Source organism: Cucumis sativus, chromosome 5 (assembly GCF_000004075.3).
Source record: "Cucumis sativus cultivar 9930 chromosome 5, Cucumber_9930_V3, whole genome shotgun sequence".
Classification (NCBI taxonomy): Eukaryota; Viridiplantae; Streptophyta; class Magnoliopsida; order Cucurbitales; family Cucurbitaceae; genus Cucumis; species Cucumis sativus.
Genome location: NC_026659.2, coordinates 29809464 through 29828499, shown reverse-complemented (window position 1 = coordinate 29828499; position 19036 = coordinate 29809464).

Below are 19036 nucleotides of genomic sequence, written 5' to 3'. Positions count from 1 at the left end.
TTAATTTGATGAAAAATCACTACTATCTATTTCATTATGGATTCTCCCTTTAGTTTACAACGATGGTTTCATTGAAAAAAAAAGATTATACCATGTCTCAAATTGTTATATTAAATTATTGATTTTTAAAAAATGAAATTCTAGTCCTCCATTTAAATTCATTCTAAACCATCAAATTATAAATATTTATAAAAGATAACAAATTTTCATCACGATAGAGGGTCGTAGACAATGACAAAATTCTAATAGTGTCTATCAATGTTACTAATACAAGTGTCAACTGAATTAAACTTATGTTCACATTAGTTTCTATTATTGACAAAAGATATAAGTTTTTTTGCTATATTTTATAATTATTTGAAAATAACCCATAGACTTAAATAAATTTATGATTTAATTGATGTAATTATTTTTACCTACAACTTTCCAATTAATCTTCTCTCTGTTTTTTTTTTTTTTCTTTTAGAAGTATATCCCTTCTAGTAATTTTTTTAAAATTCTCACACGTTAATTTAAGATAATAGATGATTATTTTAGTTGAATTACAATAGCGTGTGCTTGAAACAATGTTGATGAATTTATGGGCAACTAATGAGGTGGTTAGATTTTGAAGTTAGTACTAAAAAAATCTCTTGAGACAATTTAAATTAGATATAATCTTATAAAATGGTGAGACTTTTTTATTTTTCAATGAGAGATTTTTACCATACCCTCCATAGGTTATGATCTTTTTAGGTTTTAGGTTCATTATTTATTACATAATGCAAAAGAATTTGGCATGCTATTACAATCTATTAGACTATTATTGCTTAATTAGAGTTTATTAATTATAAGTTTATGCTTTTTTTTTTAAAAAAAAAAGTTGCTATATGCATTTAATTATTAGTCATAAAAAGGTTCCCATGGGCCATTATTGCAATTATATTCTTGTTTTTATTAGATTGAATACGTGTACTTTCATAAGATATTAAATAATATTATGTTTTATCTGAAAATCAATTGATAACGAAAAACGTAACTTATCTATAGTCTATAAACAGAATGAGATCCTTGATTTTTCTAACGTTTTACAATTGTTTGTTTTTTATTAACTTCTGCTTTTAAATTGTTCATTGTGAGGGAAATACATCTTAATGAGAGAGGATATTAAAGAAAATGGTAATTATACATAGCAATTTTAAAAATAATAATTAAGTATATAGTAAAATTTGAGAGAATAAAAAAATAAAAACTTTTTACGATAAAATATACATAAATATGAGAAATATTTTTTAACTCTTTATTTATAAATAATCCTAAAAATAAGGAAGATGTTTTATATTTCTTTAAATAAAAATAAAACTAATTTCATATTTGTCAAATAATCTACTAGTGTTTGTTTATGGTTAGCTCTTCTGAAATAGAACAATATATATGGTCAAGAGTTTTGAGTGTAGAGCTTTATTTCGTACTTGTTATTTGAACACTTATATGTTACTTTCCTTTAAGACTCTTTCTAATAGTGGGTGAGACTATGCTTGATTGGTGTGAGTGTAGTAAATCAATTTCAAGAATAAGATGAAAACTTGGGACTAGTAACGTAAATCTTGTATCTATATCATTCAATGCTTGAGAAAAATTTGTGTGTGGAAGTGAGAGGAGAACTCAAACCTATGAGTTATCTTTCTAGAGCTCTTCCTAACTTGGTTGGCTTGGTTTCTTTTTGTTAGATAGTCCTCAAGAGCTAAGAGAGAGTCTATCAATTAAGTCATTTATGCGGTCACCTAACTTTTTAATCTAGGTAAAGTTTCTTTTTAATTGGATATGCAGACCTTCGAGAGAGTAAGTTAAATTGCATCGAACTGAGTTCTCAATCTTCTTGTATTTCTCTAACTCTACTATCATGAAAAAATAACATAATCTAAAAGGGTGAAGACCAAATATAATTAATTGATAGAGATCTTCTCAAAAGAATAGAAAAAGAAAGAAAAGGAAACTTAGGTGGATAGATCTATGAAAGATATGATCCTTAGAGCCAAATCCAATCACTTGGCTGATGGGCTTATGAAGTTCACGTGAGACTGTCCCTTTGGCTTTGTGTTGCTTTATTCAAACTATATATCTTTGCCTTTCTTTTGATACTCAAAATTCAAACACACATGGCTTTCCACTTGCAACCATTTTTCCTCATTCACTAATTAATCCTTTTTATCTTCCTTTTCATTATATATATATATATATATATATATAACTAAAACAAAGAGAGATTTTGATTTTTGTTTTGATAAAAAAAAATCACTAATGGACTAAAAAAACATAAATGGATGGATGAAGCAAAATTTAATATTATATTTTTATAAAATTGGGGAGGTGTTAGATGATAAATAATTAAATTTACCTTCACCCATCATCTTAAACTCTTTGGTCATTTGGTGATGTAAGAGAAGAAAATAACATTATTGCATGGTTTGAACACAATATCATATTTGAATCAACTATTCTGATATACCATAGTAAATAAACAATGGACCCAAAATTCAAGTTGATGGGTAAAAATAAATTCAATATTATATTTTTACTAAATTTGAAAGAAAATGACATTGCAAAGATTGAACAAATATTGTCCAAACCTAAAACCTCTTAAACCATCGTCTCTTATATCCTATTAAATTGTTGATTGATAAAAAAAAAGCTTAAGTTGATGGGTGAGAGGAAATTTAAGATTATATTTTTACAATTAAATTGAAAAGAAAATAACGTTGCACGATTTGAATACAGAATCAAACCTACGTCTTCTTCAACTACCAATTTTGATACCATATGTTAAATCGTTTGACAAACTAAAAGTTGATGAATATTTTATATATATTAAAATGGGAGCTGTATAGTAGTGGACACTACTATCTCTATGCCTTTGAAATTTAATTAAGACCATAGTTTGAAGGGAAGCCATTTGGAAGAATAAGAATATGGTCTTTCAATGAAAAGTTTAAAGATGCAAAGCATAGAGAGAGTTTAATTTTGAACATTAAAAGAAAAATAAGCTTTTCCACATTTGAACATTTTGATCTTTTGGTACTCTTCTTTATATTTTATTTGATTCCTTCTGTTTTTTTTGTTTTTCTAATCCATTGGTTTTGGAAGAATTCATATCCTATTCTTTATTATATTCCTTCATCCAATACTATTTATAGTTCTACCAATTTTTAGGGTTCTTTTTAATAATATCTATCTGTTCTTTAGGATTTGTTGAGTAAAGTTGGTGAGATTCTTATCTTGTGTTCTCTATTTGTTTTAGAAACATAAAGGCAATGGCTTCTTCCTTCCTATTTTTTCGTGTTCTCTTTTATTATTTTGATTATAATCTCTAAAAAAGGTTGACACCAAAGACTTCCCAAGTAATCACCCAACTTAAGACTGTTGTATCTCAAGCATACTAAATTGTAGAGTTCTATAATAGATTATGATGTATTAGTGTTGGTATGATTATTGCACCAAGAGTGAAAGACTATGGAAGAGATGAGGTTGCAACTAGAATTTGAAATATCATTTTTGAAACATGTAACATCTATTTAAAGTAGATAGTATTAAACTAAAATTGAAAAAAAACAAAAGATGTATTTTAACCACTTTTTTCACAATATATATACAAAGAAATTGATATGTTTTTGTTAAAAGAAATCTAGTAACACATTGAAAAAATTGATTGTATAAATTTTTTTGTTAGTTGAACACTTTTTTAAGTAACTAACGCATTAAAACTAAAAAATAAGAATTAGGGCACACGAGTGGGCGTTCATTGCACATCTCTGTGAAATTTTCTAAAATTTAGATCACATTTATATAAAGGTGGAAACAAATATTATTAAAGTTGCTAATAATTAAGGGGCAGAAATTGTTAAAAATGGTAAAATAGACGCACAATATTTACACCCTAGAACAAAATTAAAGTGTAGTTGATTTTTATTATTGTGATTCTAGTAAAATAGAGTATAATTGATACACTTGATATCTTTGATACACTACTAATATACACTTAATACCTTAATATATTTGATATACTTAATACACTAAAAGTGTCATATCTGCAAAATGAAAAGAAAAAAAATGACACATTTTAAATATCATATTCTTAATTTGTCATCCACCTCTACTTTCTTATCTATACATGTCAAATATGGTTTGTCTATTAGCCATGTCTCATACTAAAATAGGTATGTGTTCTTATCACACTAACACCCATGATGCTATTTTCATTATCCTCAATTTTCTGTATTATATCTTGTCCAAATTGAGTTGTGTTATATGTACTTCAACGACTAATCTCACATAATAATTCATCTAATCTTACAATATTTAGATAGGAAGAAAACTTGTAAAATATTAAAATTTATGTCTGAAGTGAACTTTTATCAAACTCGAGATCTTTATTAACGCACGACAAGTTGCATCAAATTGTTATTAGCAAAAAAAAAAAACTTACATCTATGTACTGTGCATATTTGTAAAGCAAAATCAAAAGTAAAAAAGTGGAGTCTTTTTTTTTCTTCCACTTTCTCCAAGTGTAGATCGGTCAGATATGTCCCTTAAAATTACATCACAAAGATATCTTCTATCATCTTCAATCTCAAATTGTGAGACCATATGCATTTAATCATTAAGTTATAACTCCAAATAAAACTTTTTTTTTCTTTCCCTTTCTCTTATTATTTGAAAAAAAAAAGAAAAAAGGACCCACGGGTGTTTCGCAAAATAGTTTCACAAAATACATTTTATGGTGTGCTTAGCACAGAGTTGAGTTGGTAATAATTATTTGTGGTTGATGATTGATTTTGGTTTAGAAATGTTATGATTTAGGCATAGAGTTAAGTTAATTTGTAGATATTTATGTTTCAATTTTTTTTTGTAATTTAAACGAGCACACTATATACGATGTCGCAAGATAAACCAACAACATATATATATATATATATATATATATATATATATATATATATATAATGATTCGTGATACGAAGGTGGTTTGTAATCTGTCATTATAAGTATATAATGTTTAAAAAACTATCATCTAAAAATCAAACATAGTAGTTTTCACGATTTCATATAAATATTATTTTTAGTTCAACATGAACTATGGGAGAAAAGAAAATCTAATCTATCAACACGAAAACCTTTAAAATAGTAACGACATTTAAAATGGTAACATGTGTCCTTGTATATTTTGAACTTGTTAGGAGTAATTATGTTAAAAAAAAAAAGTGTAATTGTGAAAGTTTAAAGGGTAAATTCATGGTGGTTTTTGTTTTTGAATTCAACGAATTATTGAGATCTAAAATCAAATCATGGACCTAATTTATATCTTAATTAATCCTGTTTATATTCATTAAACTATATTGGATCAATCAAAATTGATATTAATTAATATTGGTAATATGTGTACTATAACCTTACACATATATCATACAGCTATCCACTTTTAAATTTGTTATTTTTATAATTTAGAAAATGTATTAACATGAGCTCTATTATCATAAATATTTTTATGGAAAAAAGTCACTAAAAGGTAAAAATCTACCGACACATTTTTTGTTCCTATGGAGTGTAAATATTTTTTTATATTTTTATATTTTTAATAATTTCTCAAATATTAATAAAATGAAATGAATGCTTTTGTAAAAAAGAAAAATTGAAAATTGAAAATAGAAGTGAATAAGACCATGACCCCAACAATTATCCATACTTTTTGTGAAGGGGTGCCATAGTGCTCAAATGTTTTGGTAGATCACAATGGATAACACGTATAAAGTTTATTCCTCTTGGTTTAGTCACAACTTAAGTTTGTATATTTATCATATTTATGTCCTTATTTATGACTTTTGTTTTAACACTATGCACTATATAAATTCTCACATCTTATATTCCAAAACAAAATTTGTATATGTAATTTGTTATTTTATTTTTAAAAATAAATTACTTTTCCATTGTTTACAGACGAAACTAACATATTATTGATAAACTACGTAACTTTGTAAGTCTTTTATCTAACTATTTATATACTCAACTTTGATCGATTTTATAGAGTGATAAGCCAAAGTTGGTTGGCAATTATGACATTGTGGACCAAATTGTAGCACTCCCAACTTAAAAATTAATAATAGAAATAAAATAAAATAAAAATAAGTGTTTTAGATAGGAAGTGAATTAGGTGCTTCAATGTAATCCAATAAAAGTGGGTTGTAGGGTTCTTTCATTCCCAAAGAAAGGAACATGACTATACTTGTGATAGGGAAATACTGCCTTAAGATATACTTTCCCATAGCCCTAACAAAAATTCTTATCAAAACAAATAAAATTTTACGTTCCAACTCTAATAGGTAATAGATTCAGAATTTTTGAACTTTTTCTTTGGAAAGTAAACTTCGAATTAAGTTGCATTGATAAGATCATATGAAAACACAGAGGAGATACTAAAGAGGAAAAAGCTTTTTAGTTTAGAGATACTGTAGATAGAAGCATTACAACTACAAAATAACTTAAACGCCTTGCTTTCTGCAGAAAATAACCATAGTATAATAATTAATATTACGTCCTTTCAAAGAATATCAAAGTTCATTCTATATTGTTGTACTGAAACCCCTAGGAACGTATAAACCAGAGAGTTGGCCCATTAGAAATTTGAATTTTAATATATTGTTCCCCCTCCTCTTGTTTTGACATTGTCTTCCACTTACCCATATCCAAGATGTGAACTTTCTCATTTAGAAGAATCATTTCTTTATATAACAAAAGAATAACAAGGCATTTTCCTATTGGGTGTGAGAGAGAAAAATAGGAAAAAAGAGGCATTTTCTTAGGTCATTTGTCACCTTATTGGCATCTCTCCCACCACCATTGATAGAGCAACAAGTTTTATGAGTTTAAACTGTTTAACATATTGATATATATATATATATATATATTGCCCCACGATCATGTGTTGAAAGGTGCTGCTGATTAAACATGCTTTAAGAGGACCCACTAACCATAACCTTTTTTTTTTTTCTGTTTGCTTTGCCTTGTTAATGTTCTAAATCATTGTCAGAAGGAATTATATTTCAATAGAGAACCCTAAATTGTGCCCATGTTTTCTCTCTATCATATCTATTTAATTATAAATTATAATTATTAAAAGAAAAAAGAACTCATTTGTCACACTAATTCCAATTTAATTAGAGCATCAAAATAAAGAACAGTATGATCACGACACACACAAATAAAGATTAAAAAACAAAAAACTCAAAATAAGGAAAGAGAGTAGTTTCAATGACATTTTCTCTATTCCAGAACTTAACTGCCAAGAGGATGTGTGTCAAAAGTGTTGTGAGAGCAACGGGCATGAGAAAAGAAAACATTTATACCATCACATCCTGCTCAACGACCTTAGCCTCATCAACAAAAAAAAGAAAAAGAAAGATGCAAATTTTAGCTAGGTCGCCAACTTTCTCATTTAACAACTTCAATTATCACCTCCAAGCAGTCATATAAAACCTAAATTTGTCTTAAAGTGATCGAAATAGCCCCATCTCAAGTACTTAGACCTTCCTGCATTTGGTAATCGGTTGTAGACCATGTATAGTTATATCTTGTAACTAGTCTTAATGACACATACTGAAGTGATTATTTTTTTCTCTTTTCATTTAACGTCTTCGATATACATTAAAAAGATCTAGGAGACTCATACATGGAACCATATTTTAGTATACTATATGATAAGTTAATTAAGTAGAAAAAGTTGACTTAACAATATAATCTAAAATGAGGAAATACATTTAGATGTTTGATGTACTACTTAAGTAAAGTTGTGCATGACATTCGATTAAATTATTAAAAGTAGCTTGGTAGTGAGAATGCTTTTGAAAAAGGCAAAGATCATAAAAATTTTCGGATATATTTTTATGTTTAGTTTTAGATTAATGTGCTCGCAAGTGAGATACTTCTTCCACATGGTATTTGTTTTAAAATACTATTACATGCCTCCTCAAACACACTATCAAATTTGTTGTGCTTTTAGGTTACCTTTTCTGCTCAAATCTTGGGTTATTTGTTTAGTTAGGTCGCATCAAGAATGCTTCTTCTTTAACCATTGTGGGACAGGTTGGTGATTTGAGATGCATATTATCTGTATACTATGAACACTCTACCATTAACTTATCTCAATTAACATGTTAAAAAACAAATCATACTAATAACAAACTTTTAATCTATTATCCAATCAATGATCACTATATGCAACCTGATATATATGCTTGTTATGGGAAAAACGAGTTGAAGAGGTCAACTGAAGGTAAATCCAAAATAAAAAATTGTTACATGAAGGCCAAAGGAGTGTCGGCTAGGATTAATTGCCTGGCATATCATCTTTCTTCTCAAAATTACAAATTCATTGTTGAGGCATGAGTAGGTTAGGATTAATTGTCTTCTTGTCTAAATTTGTTCTTCAACATTTAGCATTAATTGACTATAACGATGAGTGGTTATGACCTTAATAAACTTTGAAGTAATACCGGATGCTTAGAAGAGTAGCAAAGTGAATGTACAACAATCCACACTTGCCCTAAATCCATATCGACCTCGGTTCCCTCAAGGTAGATAAGACAGAGGGGAAATTTCCAACTTGGATTAAAACTTGCATCATAAATTTCTCTTGAAGTAGAAAAACCAACCTCATAATATAATTACAATCATGGGTCGGTTTCATCCTCTAAGGTAACATTTCAAAAGGATATAAAGAGGGTTTCATGAAACAAATAGAATTGACCTTGAAGCTTCTGCGTTGATCAGATTCTATGGGAAACATCAAGATTTCTACAGGTCTTGGATGAAGCTACATGAAGTTCCAGACACCATCATATGCAAGAAGGTATTCTCTTTTATCTCTTGAATGATTATGATCAAATGAATGATTCCGAACACTTTAAGGAAGTGGATTGAAAAATCAATATATAGGTTTTTCGGATACAAACCTAATCAACATTTCCCCTAATCTCAATCGGATTTAACCCTAGGTTAGAAACTTAGAAGGTCGTATGCATCACTCGAGGTAAGTCCTTCTGACTCTAACTTGCTTTAATCTTTTGTTGATTGTTGACTTAAGCATCAGAAGTTTTGTCGCAAACACCACATCTTATTCTTTTTTCTTTCTTTATCTTATTATATACATATATACATACACATGTATGTGTGTATATAAATATATATCATTTCAAGAAGTGATAGTTCCGAGAAACCTCCCATTGGAAGACATATTTGATGAATTCACAACAATAATGAATTTAGAATTAAGAAGAAGACATGTAACCATCAATGTCTTAAGTCAGTAAAATAGTTTAGGTTGTAGCCAAAGCTTTCGAAATGAGAATGGACTTTCTTCTCTTCAGAATTCAAATGAGAATGGACTTTCTTCTCTTCAGAATTCAAAACGGTGCATTTATAGTAAAATTTTGACCTAGTTAGATATTCATATTTAGAGTTTTCAACTCACACCCAAAGCATGCTAAAGTATATCGAAGATTGCTCGAACTTGAGGTCGACCAATCAGTTTGGACCTTAACCTCTCCCATTTTCCCACGTTTAATCGAGTTCATAGGTTCTTTTTGCTTGTGTTCCTCTAACTGTTCAAAATATCTACCCATAAAACTATTCTATGTTTGCTATAAATTGCATAAAATGGTTCATTTACTTTTTGCACTAAACCTAATTATGCAAAGAAAAGCGAAGTACTTAATTAATCCGTTTTTACTAGTATTATTTTTTTAAAAAAAAGAATAATAAATAGGAGAATTTACATAAATAAGTGGTAAATATCATAAAAGTAAAGTACAACAATTTTTATTGTATTTTTTGAAAAATTATAAATTAGCTAGATGTAAATATCAAAAAATAAAAAATACACAAGAAATTGATAATAAATTATAACACGATTGTAATAAGGAAATCATAATCCAACAAAATCAACATTTCAAAAGCTTATACTTTGGTCAACTATCCAAAATAATTTCTTGTTTAATAAAATTTTTTCTTGTGCATGTATAAAATATATAATTTAGAAAGATTTGGATAATGTTTTAGGAGAAAAGAAATTATGCTATCAAAATAAACTAAAATATTTCATTAAGATGTAAGAAAAATTTACATTGACTATGTGTGCTTATACTAATACTTGTTTCTAAAAACATATGGATCAAATATTGAAGATTTAAAAAATTAATAACATTTTAATTTTTAGGAAAAATATTGACAAAACATCGATAAGATTATGAGAAAATAATAAAAACAAAACTTAAAAATTATATATAAATAGATATTTTGCACTTTATATATAAAAAAAGTTAAAATATTTATTATATTATAATTCATGCATGTTAGTGGTATTTTGTTGATTTCTTTTAATTTTTCTATCTATTCCTTAATTATATAATTCATTCCTTGATTTGATATTATACTCGTGAATGTCAATATTCTACCATATAAACCAAAGAGAAGTTACAAATTTATGTAATATAGATTAAAAATTATAAAAATGATGCTACTAAATAATTGCATCTACAATAAAATAAAATTATTATAGTTGATCAACATGTAGATTAGTTAGTGACTTTTATAGTGATAGTTAGTCAATGGTTTATGTCCATCAATAACTATCACATATAGTACTGATTTATATTATTTTAAAAATGTCACATTGTTTGTTAATTATTATGAAAAAAAAAAACATAATAAACCTTTTATTGAATAATTTATCAATATTTTTTAGACAATATAAACCTTTTTTCTGGGTGATATAACATAAGATTAATTATTAAAGAGAGGACATAAGTTAGTTCCACTAAATACAAATTATATATCAGTTTCTTACTAATTAATGGTATATGAGTCACACTGATTGAAGTTTAATCATGGTACAATTTGATCATTGTGTTTTCAACATTATATTGTTAATCACTCACCTTAATGTTCCCTTTGCCACCCATCAAACACCAACTTGACCAATTTGTGTTTATTTCCTCTCTTTAATTGCATTACAAATTAGGTCAATATCAACTCAAATATGAAGTACTCCATTGCATATCCAATCAAATTTCATCCCATAAAATCAGTTTAAAGTGTGAAATTCATTTTTCTCATCGAAGATATATTCTAAAAGGTTCTATCTGATGTGCAGTGTGGATTTGTCTCAGCTTTTAGCCCCCCTTTCAATAAGGTAGTGTGGTTATGTCGTTTTCGTTAAAAATATTCGATACTAGAGAGATTATTGCGAGGAGAAAAATAATTTCTCTCAAATGCTTAGGAGAACCTAAATTGAAACTAAATAGTAGGTTTTACGTAATTAGTAAAACTATAGAGACAGTCTAATAGATTTAAAAAATTGTTGTAATTGTTTGACTATTTTTAATGGTGAAGTTTCTTTCCACTCGGCGCACAATAGTTCTTCAAAGTAGGTGATATTGCACTAAACTAAGTTACTCATGTTTGTCTCTTTATCTCTACTTTTATTATATGTCATGCCATATGTCTACTTGCCAATTGTTTTGTTACAATATCATGTTTGACTCGTATATGTTTTATGTTAAATTTTCAAAGATAATCAAGAGAAGTATATTATTAGAGTGTTTTATTGGTTGAGTTTTGGGTTATTTATTAGTTTGGATGATGGAAAATTTTAAAATTACCTATTTATTTAAAATTTGGCTTTAACCTAAAGAGTCAAAGTAAATATAGGGGTAGAAAATAAGTTGCTCCAAAAACTATAAACTATTTCCATGTAGAATTTTTTATACTTCACTTATAGAGTTAAGTTTATTGCTAGGTTAACATGAGAGCTAAACAACATTTACTCAATTGTATTCATTTTAATCTATACACAAATATTGTCTCCTTAATTAGGCCTTTTACTAAGCATTAATTTAACCTCATTATTTCTTAAATAAATAAGAATTAGTAATTTGAGAAGACTAATATTTATAGGTTTTTGTTTAATACCCCTTCATAATCTCAAGGAGTAAATGCAATTAGATTTGATAACAATGTTTTAGGGAACAAAAGAAACTATATGTTGTTTGAAAACCAAAGTGTTATGAATGATAGAGGGATTTACAAATTAATGGGTATATTTGAGGGAATATCTTGATCAACTCACTTGAGTGGTTGATGATATGATTAAATTTTGGATGGGGCATTCTTTAACTTTTTTTTTTTTTTTTTTTATGTTCATTACAAATATGCCCAACATGTCTTTTATTTTATTTTTCATAAATACAATTTTAGAATATGTGTTTATCCAAATTTAAATTTAAAGTGATTGTATTAGAAGTTCTATATTGAGTTATATTCATGTTGGCTTTTAGTACAAGTTTTATGTATCAACTAAGTTCAACTACATCCTTAAAAAATTTGTGACTATTAGTATTAGGGTATTTTAAATGGATACCTACATAGAAGATTTTGAAGTTGGTTCTTAATAGTATTTAGATGGTTAAACAATATAATTGGCTCGTTATACCATAACTAATTTTACATATTAAACTACATAATTGAATTAGCTTAGAATAATTTAATAATATTAGAATTTAAGGATTTTCTTTAACAATTAGTGGGTATTTCCCAAGTGTAGCTTTGACTCTATAATATATATTGTATCAAATTATTAAGATAAACTATAAAATATTAAATGTTAGATAGGTTTGTAATTCTATACGTATCAGAAGCAACTGATGAAGAAATTAGGAATATGAACTTATTATAAAAATAATTAATTTGTTAAGTGGATTAATTAGACCATCCCTACTTATTTTCAATTTTAAAGAAAAAAAGAGAGATTTAAAAAAAGTATATATTTAAATTAAATGAAACAAATATGAAATGAGGATTTTAACTCATGAGTAAGTGTTTTATTTAGCCCACTAAGCTCAAGTTGGCAGAAAGAGAAAAAACTTCACCAACAATACACACACACATATATATAGTATTTTTAAATAATATTATTTTCAAAGCATAATTATAGTTTTAACATTTTCATTATATCATAATTCATCAAACACAAATAATAATAATAATATAATAACAATAATAACAAAATGTCACTATCTAAATACACCTCTTTTAAAGAAAAGAGTTGTCTCTTGACAAACTTTGGAAGATACCAAAGATCTGGTTTGGCATAATAAATTCAATTACCAAATCCAATTACAAATACAGATCCTAAGAATTGAATATGTAATTTAATTAATTACCTCTTAGCTTAACTTTCTAATCTTAGAGCACAAAATCAAATAGCTACTAAAAAAATTAGTGTCCAAATTAAAGTAATCAAACAACTCAAGTTTGAACATATATAAGTTAGCTAGGAATGTTGTGAAAATAATAAATAAATAAAATGATTAGAAGTTTGAAACATGCAACAAAAAGGCCAATTTTTACTTATTTAAAAAAAAACAAAACAAAAAGATTCTTTTTCTTATTCAACTTTTAATAGAATTAAAAGAAAAAAAAGGGATCTATATACTTTTATATATGATCGTTCATAAATAATGATGGAATTCTTTTGGCAAACATCGAACACATTGCAAACATGATTGATTCAAGAAAAAGGGATGTTTGGCGAAATTATTGAAAATGACTAAATGCTAACACTCCTAATTTGTGGAACATTATTATAAACAAAATGATGCATATGTTAAATCTTAAATTTAATTTCAATTATTAATTTAAACTCTAAAGGGTAAGTACATCTACGTTTAAAAAGTAATTTTAAAATCATTTTTTACTTTTTAAACTCATTTTTTCACTCCAAAACATGATTTTAACCTTTGCTTTCCACAAATCTAACGTCTCAAATTGATTTTGAATTATTAAATCATGTTTAAAAGTGATCGTAGGCTATTAGTATCACTCCCAAACATGCATGCTCTAATAGTATTCATTACGTTTCATTTAGATTTTTTTTAAAACACTTTTACGGAACTTATAATTTTATCAATCAAACTCCTATACTTTTATGATAAATCTAGGAGTTTAATTGATACAATTATAAATTTGATACTATACTTTTTAATAAAATATATCTTAAATTATATAATTATGAATTAAAAGTTTTATTCTATACAAATTCGAAGACCTATAGGTGTAAATTTAAAGTTTGAAGTAAAATAGGAATGTCATCATTAGGACACATAAAATTCTATTAATGCCAAGAATCACTTGGATATAAGTATATAGTAAACTTAAAATGGTAAATTATTTCTTTTCTCTCAATAGTAGTTACATTGTATCAATCATTTTTCTGTTTATTGCTGTTAATATCATAATGACAAAGATGAAAAGTCAAAAGAGAAAAAAAAAAACACAGAGACACTTTCTTTTTTAATTATAAACTTTGGAAGTGCTTTTTGTGTCATCGAAATGATTGTGGAGTCCCATTAAAGTGGTGATAAAAACACTTCTTTGCCACATTGATTCCCTTGGCTTTCAATTCAAAGCTATATAGTAATCCACCATAATACACACTATCATAGACGACAACTCTCTTGCATTTTCCCCTCAAACGACAAATCGTGCTCTCCTTGTTCCATCTCCCTTTTCTTTTCTTCTTCTTTTTCTTTCATTCGTTATTGGAAATGTGTTACAAACTCCTAAAGTATGGACTTAACCTAAAAGTTTAATCTAATAATAATAGGTAATGTCGTATCATTTAATACTTTCCTTCCCTTGTAGAGGATTTAAAATATGAATAAGATCGAATCAATAAGTGCAAATCAATATTAATTGAAAAGAAAATGGTGTGGTAGAGATTTTGAGTATAGAACTCCTTGAACTAACCTACTCGAATATCATCTTAATTAACTTACCAATCACCGGCCAAAAGCTTAAATGATGGGTTGAAGAAAAATTTAATGTCATGCCATCTAACAATTAAACAAGACCATTAATGGTTGTTTTGGGACTCGTAATTGCATTGTAATTAAATATAATGTAATAAAAGATTCATGTTTGGATTAAGCTTTTTAAGCTCGAATTGTTATTAAAAATTTGTTACGTGTTTTGACAGTTTTTAATTAAACCCTACCTTACAATCATATTTTTATTTATCTTCAATTTGACACACATTTCAATATTATTTTATTTCAAATCATCCTTATTACTTTTAACATTTCCAACCATTTAAGATACTGAAGAATAATATGAATATAGCCTCCTAACAACAAAATGTCTCCAAATCACTTTTGATCATTATTGATTGTTGATGATTATTTAAGCTTTAAATGACTTTTGATCATTATCCATGGTTCATGATTATTTAAGCTTTAATATCATAATTAACTGTGTGTGTGAAAATGGCATTGCATGGAAGCTTTCTCTTTTAATGAAAATTTGTTAATAGGGGAAAGTACTTTGAGTTAGCAATTAATAATATAGTAGTGATTATTTATTTCAATTATATCTAATAGGAAAGTTTTAAGAATGCAATTATTATTTCCATAACCAGAACTACTCGAGAATGTCTTAAGGTTTAATATCTAATGCTTTCGGTATGAAAAGGTTTGGGTTAAAGCTCCCAAAACGTAAGTTGTATTCATGTTTGTCATATCTACGTTAGTCTAAAATATTACCACTGTGTATACTCTATAACTTAGAAAAGTCATTTTAATAATTTTGATATTTTCTCTCTAATAATAAACCACTTTTATTTTATTTGATGTACACGATTAGTAAATCACGTAAATATTTGTGTCATGATTCACTAACTAGCTTATCTTTATCTTCTTATTTCATAACAACATAAAGTATATTTTTTTAGTTCAACAATTCAAAGAGTAATAAATTTGAAGCATTTAATTAATCTCCTAGATACATACATTGAGACGGAATAATATGTCTACATAGTTTAAATGATCTTAGTTTTACAATATAAATATATGTCATTAAGTAAAGGTTTTGATAAACATAATAAAAGATAGTGAGGTGTGTTTTTCACTAATTGAGTTATATTTACGTCTACAACGAAAATGTTCGGATTCCATCTTCTGTAGTTATTTTATTTTCAGGTAGTATTAATGTTTTTTCTTACCTTTTAGTGATAGTTTAAGAAAATAGCAATCACATATGTATTGAATAAAAGAAAAGAGAAAATAGCAATCACAGGAGAGCAGGGGAGTAGAGTCCTAAAATAGAGCTGTAAACACATACAACGGTCCTAAATATTCAGAAGCTTTAAAATTAGGTTTGAAAATTGTTCAATAAATAATAATACATTAAATTTCGTAGGTTCTTCTTTTGAGGATTCATTATCACCACAGCTTTTCAACCCTAAGGACTCTCTTCATCCAAATATGGTTATATTCTCTTTTTCTTCCAACTATTTCTTATGGCAAAATAAGAACAAAAAAAAACTCTAAAATGTTTTTTTTTTTTTATTTACAGGAAAAATATAAAATAATTGACAATACATAATCTCCATTAGTTTTATTTATCATTTATTATCCACATGTAGAACCATAGAATTTCATTTTGGAGAGGAAAAGCAAAGATGGGAGGAAGTTGGTTAATGTCCCATATATCTACAAATGTCATGGCTGTGTCTTGTTCACAATACATTTGTAGTATATTTAAGCTTTCGCTTGCCAATATATAAATGCTAGTAAATTTTTAGACAGTAGGAAATTAATATACTCGAGGTTTTTAATTAACACTTATCGGAATGCTTTGAATACGTTGTGAAGTATCGAGATCAAAGCTTTTTTACGTGTGTATATGACCCTAGAATTCAAAAACATGTGTTATATAAACTCTATGGACTTTAAAAGAGCGTTATCTTTTAAATTTGTATAATTTAAAATTGTTTTTACTCTTACATGTGTATGTAGTTGACACGGTACTGTTAGTGAATACACGTAAATTTTCAAATCGATCATCTTGTTTTATAAGTTCTATTTATATTTAGGTGTCGATTCTTACCAATGCTATTTTGGTTTATATACGTAAAATTTAATTTTTTCCAATTTTCATTTTAGTAGTTTCAAATATCTGATTTTATTCTTTCCTTCTTTCAATTAAATCATAAAAGTGATTCCCATAGTTTATATTGTTGATTTCTTTCCATTAAAAAAAAAATAGTCCCTATTAGCATTTTATTTTTTCTAATATTGTGAAAATATATTCACATAACCTTTTTACATATTATTATTTAACTAATTTTTTTAAAAAAAATCAATGACTAAATTTTAAGATTTGTTAAAAAAACCGGAGTATATTATAGGTTTTGTTTAAATTGTGCAAGTTATAAAAATTATTTTTATGTTTATTTGTTAATTCTAGTTAATTTGTGAATGATTTATTAAGACATATTAATTGGTGTATGATAAAAAAAATTAGAGGTTAAAATTAGAAGAATTTTGTATATTGAATTGTAAGGGTAAAGGGTAGAGAGAGATATAAATATTTGTTACATATTGATCATAAATGTTTGTTTGAGAAATTGTTTTATTATAAAGAGTTGTTGACGTAAAACAATTTATAGTGTCAACTCTTGAATTAATTCATACTTTGAAGCAAACCCATCTGAACTACACTGACTCCATATTAATATTAGGGTTCATAAATATACTTTCTTTTCTTTTATTATTGTCTTTTATGGAAAAATATAATGTTAAAATATGGAATCTTTTCCAAATACGTGTGTGATGGAAGTTCAAGTTTCTAGAAGCTGTGCATATATATATAATATAACTTATATTATTCTTTTAGTTGAAATATCGTCTCCAATTTAATATGTTTTATTTTAGTGATCTTTTTTTTCTTTTCATTATTATAAATCTTAAATTTGGTCTTCAATATTATACTATTTTTTACTTCTTTTGAGAATTTTTTTATTATAACATTAATTTTATTACAAATTATGCATATATAGATACGGTTGTAAATAGTAAAATAAATTAAAATATTTATAAATTATAGTAGAATTTTAGATTCTATGATAGAAACTGATAGACTTTTATCATCATTAATCTCATTGATAGAAAGATATAAGTGTTTATCAAAATTTGTTATGGATAGAATCTAAAATTTTTCTATAACTAGTAAATATTTTATCAAATTTGCTATTTTTAATAATTTTTCTACATATATTCACATATTTTACTTATTTTAGATAGAAATTAAGATTTTGGTAACTGTTTGTTTTTTTGTTTTTGAAGATTAAGCATCTTTCACCCTTGCATTTCTTACTTTGAAATCCTTCTACTCCCCTTTGTTGATAGAAATATAAAGATAAATTATTCTTCAAGAAGTTATATGTTTTCGTGGTTGTCTCATAATATTCTTGTCTTAGGTGTTGTCGAATTCTGCTTAACATTTATTTTCATATTTATGTATTATTCACTAAATTTATTTTGCTAGAATGTTTGATTTTTTCATAGTTGTGTCGTTTTATTTTGTGGGTTGTTTTCTTGCTTCGATGTTCTATTTACGCTCAAATTGGCATTCATTGTTATGGTTGTTGCACATGTTTGTATTGTTCTTCGTTGTGATTTTGATAGTAGTTCGCGTTTGAAGCACATGTTCGTTTGTGTGTGGATAATTTTTTTTAAGTAGTTTGTTGAAGATTGCATTCAATCTGTTCTACTACACTACTACTTTAGGGAGTTCATAAGAGAAAGTGGAAGATAACTTCAAGTGATGAGAGGGAGGCTCACGTATATAGAGGGAAACCTAAGTTATTTACTATACCACTAATAGCTATATACTTAAGGGAGTCTAAGTTCTAAAGAGAGAGAGTCTCGATTCTAGTAGAGCTTAGGTGTTAATTATGTTAGCTCTACAATTGTCGCTCCCAAATGTAGGTGTTATATACGACATCGAACTAAATTACCAATTCATGTATGTATTATTGTTTCTTTTTCTATTATTTTCACTAATAGTTTTTATACTTACAAGAACGTGTTGTGTGAGACAACTCAATCTAAGTAAAACAACTATTTTTAAAAAATGGAAGAGTCAGAATGAAATATTAAATTTAAGATATATT